Raw genomic sequence first — 5,422 nt, 5'->3', positions numbered from 1 at the left:
ATTCTTCTGCTGCTATGGCCACGTAGCTGGGAGCTCCATGGTTGGGAACTGCAGGAAAGGTCAGAGACTGAAAGGGGTGAGAATGTGTCAATTGTTTGTAAATTGAGCATCTAAAATCATGACCGAGCTCATTATATTTGGGTATTTTACTTGGCAATTTTCACATGCAGTTGGAAGATTAAAAAGGGGGGAGATTCATTCCTGGAGGCAAGTATTACTCTGATTCCAAAACCAGAGAAAGATCCAGCTAAAAAAGAGAACTATAGGCCAGTCTCTGTAATGAATATATATGCAAAAATCCTCAATAAAATATTAGCAAACAGAATGCAGCAAATCATCAAGAAGATTATACATCATGATCAAGTGGGATTCATTCCAGGAATGCAGGATGGTTCAACATAGGTAAATCCATAAATGTAATATACCACATCAATATAACCAAGAACAAAAACCACATAATCATCTCAATAGATGGAGAAAAAAATTTCACAAAGAATACTCATTCATGATAAAATTCCTATGGAGAATTGGACTAGATGGTCTATATCTCAACCTAATAAAAGTGATCTATAAGAAACAAACAGCCAACATCATACTAAATGGGCAAAAACTGAAGGCCTTCACTTTAAAATCAGGAACAAGACAAGGATGTCCACTGTCTCCACTCCTATTCAATATAGTTCTGGAAACATTAGCCAGAGCAATTAGACAAGAGAGAGAAGTAAAAGGAATAAGGATTGGAAAAGAAGTGAAATTATCATTATTTGCAGATGACATGATACTCTACATAGAGGACCCAAAAGCTTCATTTGTAGATTTAATCACCAAATTCAGCAACATAGCAGGATACAAGATCAATATCCAGAAGTCAGTAGAATTTTTGTACACAATTAACACACTGAGAGAGAAATTAAGGAAACCACACCTTTCACAATAACATCCAAAAAAATAAAATACTTAGGAATCAATCAATATCACAAAGGACATAAAAGATTTATACAGTGAAAATTATGGTGCTCTGAGAAAAGAGATTGAAGAGAATTTGAGAAAATGGAAAAATATTATATTCTCCTAGATAGGAAGAACCAACATTGTGAAAATGGCCATACTACCAAAATTGTTATACAGATCCAATGCAATCCTGACTAAAATACCTTTACTATACCTCAGAGAGCTAGAGAAAACTTTCCTCAAATTCATTTGGAGCCAGAAGAGACTCAGAATATCAAAGGCAATCTTGGGAAACAAAGAAAAGGCAGGAGGTATCATAATTCCTGACCTGAAATTATATTGTAAAGCTACTGTGATAAAATCAGCATGGTACTGGCATAGAGCCAGACTTGAACAAACACACCACCTTGTTTTTGATAAAGGGGACAACCATGTTCAGTGAAGAAAGGTAGCCTCTTTAATAAATGATGCTGGAAAAGCAGACTTTCCACATGCCAAAGACTAAAACTAGAACCATGCCTATCACCACGCACAAAGCTACAGTCAAAATGGATCCAATATTTATTTTATTTTTCTGTATTTTAGGGAAGGGTCTACAAGGGTGTTCAGGGTCTCACTACTAGATTGGACTCATAGTGATCTGCCTGTTTACAGCCTCCCAAGAGCTGAGATTACAGGTGCGTGCCACCATGCCCAGTCTCAGCATACCCCGTGGGCAGGGCTGGCATGGCAGGCCCAGGGATCGAAACCCTGGCCCCTGCACCTCCTTACAGGTAACCATTTTTTTTTTTTTTTTTTTTTTTTCAGAACCGGGGATTGAACTCAGGCTCTTGTGCTTGCCAAAGAAGCGCTTCTTCCCCTGAGCCATCTCCCTGGCCCCTATGCACCTCCTTACAGGTGCTTTAATCCACTAAGCTATTTGGCCAGCCCTAGATCAAAGAAAATAGAAACACTTAAATCTTTTGGAGAAAAATGTAGGTAAAAATCTAAAAGACGTAGGGGTAGGTAGAGAGTTAATGAACAACAACCAAACTTCAAAGAATCAACATCTGGGATTTCATCTTTTTGAAAAGTTTCCACACTTCAAAGCAAGTCTCCAACAGAGTAAGAAGAAAACCAATGAACAGGGAAAAACTTAAAGCCAACTGTCCTTCCAACAAAGGTCTTCTATCTAGGACATATAAAGAATTTTTAAAAATCAGGCCCCCCCAAATTCAAGACCCAATACAAAAATGGGCATCTGAGATGAATATACACTTTTCAGAGGAAGAAATACAAATGGAAAGTAAATATATGAAAAAATGTTCAACATCATTGGTCACTAGAGAAATACAAATAACACTGAGATTCCATCTTACCCCAGAAAGAATGGCTACCATCAAGAAGTCAACCAATAGCAGACTAAAGTGCCTACTTAGGCAGAGTGCAGCAGCTGGGGTTCAATCCCTGGCTTGCCATGCTAGCCCTGCCCTCAGAGCACACTGAGACAGCAATTGAGACTGGGCGTGGTGGTGCACACCTATAATCTCAGCACGTGGGAGGCTGAAAACAGGAGGATCACTATGAGTCTGAGCTGCATAGTGAGAACCTATAGACCCTGTTTAGAATGAAGAAGAAGAAGGAAGAGGAGGAGGAGAAGGAGGAGGAGGAGGAGGAAGAAGAGGAGGAGGAGGAGGAGGGGAAGAATCAGACAGATAGTGAGGTTAAGCTTAATAGCCTAGTTTGTATGGTAATAACAATGAGCTTCTCTTCTGGAGGGTTAACAACCTAAGTTTGCAGACCAAAATTAGAGAAAAAGGAGGGCCACAAGGAAAGCCAATATTTTGGACCTAGCCTTCCAAGGTCAGTTAAGACTCAGGACATATGAGAACTTGTACTGTAATGTCATGTAACTCAGTTGTGTCCCAAATTTTCTGATCAAGGAGATTATGGGGCCAAAGAGGAAAGTGATTGATGATGTAGAGTGTGCCTAAGGAGAGTCACATGGAGAGAAAACATTCTCTCAGGCTTTCACAGAGAGCACATTGGCCAAGCAATGGCCATGGCTCATCCACATGGCTGACACTGACAAAGGATCTATAATCTGAGGTACAGGATCTCAGGATAAATCCTGAGGGGATTTGACTGACCTTATCAGATCCAAAAGCTACAACTCTTGTTGCATAGGTCTCGCTTTATCTTGGTCTTAACCATCCAGCAGAAAAGTACGAAAACGAAATATAAGAAGTAAAGCCATGGTGTTATGTTGAGCTGTAGGGACTCAGGTCAACAATTTCTGACACTGCCAGTCAAGCAGAAGATCCAATACTATTATGTTTGCGAGGCTTTTTTTTTTTTTTTTTTTTTGTGGAACGGGGGATTGAACTCAGGCCCTTGCGCTTGCCAGGCAAGCACTTATTCTACTGAGCTATCTCCCCAGCTCCCCCAATACTATTATGGATTACTGGACTCTTTTGGAATGTTTTGCTGAGTTAACACACCTATAATATTCAAATGACAGAACTAAACAAAACAGGGGATACAGATGAATGTCCATTTTGTATCTGTGTATTCAAAATGGTTAGGATAGATATATGGTTACATTCTCTTAATGAATAGAGGGACTTGTTCTAATAGTGTTTGTAAATAGGATATCATGTCTGTATCTTGTACAGCAAATAACCACTAGGAAGAGAGTACGCAGTGTGTTAATTATTGGAACTGTCCTGCCAATTTGGTTTGAAACTGTCTCATTGCTATTTGTCTCTCAATAAAATTATGGAAGAAGAAGAAGAAGAGGAAGAGGAAGAGAAAAAAGAAGACGATGACAACATCGTCAGTAACAAATGCTGAAAGGGTGTGGAGTAAAAGGAACCCTTCTGCACTGATGGTGGGAGGATAGTCTGGAACGACCACTATGGAAATCTGTGGAGATTCCTTCAAATGCTAGGCTTGGAGATCCCATTCAAGCCAGCTTTACCCCTCCTGGGTATTTTTCCAGAAGAACTGAAAACCTCATACCACAGCCATATATGTGAACCCATGTTTATAGCAGCACAATTTGTCATAGCTAAATCCTGTAAACAATTCAGATGCCCATCAACTAAAGAATGGATAAAGAAGATGTGGTATTTTTTATACAATGGAGTATTATTCAGCTATGAAGCAGGTTAAGTTTGAGACTTTTGTTGGTAAATGGATGCAACTAGAGAACATACTCTTACATGAAATAAATCAGACCTGCATGTGTAAACATCGTATTGTCTCCTTAGTGTGAGAACCTGAAAGAAAAAAATGGAATCTGAGGGATACAAGAGATACTGGGAAAAGAGAATGTACTTACTCAAAAGGAAAGAGTTACTGAGTTGAGGAAAAGGACGGGAGAGGGAGTAGGTAATAGAGATTTATCTATGTTTGTGAACAGGATGATTTGGACAACTGTACTGTATATTTCTGATGTTCTATGGAAAGAAGCAGTTAATGCATTAATTTGTTTCATCTCCTTTTTTCAATTGTACTTTTTCTCTTAATTTTTTATATATTTCTTTCTTCCAATTTTACATGCATATATCTGGTAATATGAATAACTGGTTGGAAGATAACACTATATATTACAACAAATACTGTGAAATTCATATTACTTTGTTAAGTGAAATTCTGTATCACTTGTAATTTTTTTTTTAATTCTAATTTGTACGCTCTTTAAAAAATAAAAAAAGAAAGGAGGGAGATTGTGGGTTGCCCCTACTCAGTGTCTGTGTTTAATTCCATTTTGGATATGGATGTGGATACAGGGTAATTCTGAATAATGGTAATGATGAAGGGTCATCATTACACAGAAGAGCATTCTTTGCTCTTAATTAAAATTATAGCTGGAAATTGTTTCCTTATGTGTAGCTCAAATTGCCTTTGCAATAATTTCAGTTTATAACTTCTAGTTAATTCTCTCCTTACCACCCTTAAGAATCCTTCCTTGTCCCTGAAGTTGCCTCCTTTGAAATCTTTATAAGCAGTCCTGGTTTCCCCAAAGCTATGAGCATCCTAATACTTTGTTCCTACAAGCCAGTAAGCTTCTAAGCAAAACAGTCTTTGCTCCCTTTTCTCCCACTGCACTTTTAATGAGTTCTGGTTCTGGAACAGGACTTGATTTCTCGTTGCGGTCAATATAAATTAGCCTTATTCTCCCTAATGAATTCATTGCTGTCTTTTAGGCCAAGACTGCCACATACTGCTTACCCTAATTAGTATTTTCTAATGGTAATCAAGTGACCTGTAACTCACATGTTTTCAAAATGCACACTTATTACATTCCATTTCATCAATGATAGTAGGAAAATGACATGTAATGATATTTGCCATAGGATTCCAAATAAGAAGTGTATAGCCAAGAAACATCTTATCACAGAACCAGTAGGATCAAACAGGGGCATGTGTATGTTTTGAACCAGTTCTTCATGTGGTCGGCCTTTGTCCCATATGTTCCAGATTTGAT

The sequence above is a fragment of the Octodon degus genome, unplaced genomic scaffold (genome assembly GCF_000260255.1).
Source record: "Octodon degus isolate 3935 unplaced genomic scaffold, OctDeg1.0 scaffold00015, whole genome shotgun sequence".
Classification (NCBI taxonomy): Eukaryota; Metazoa; Chordata; class Mammalia; order Rodentia; family Octodontidae; genus Octodon; species Octodon degus.
This window is presented reverse-complemented; position numbering follows the sequence as displayed.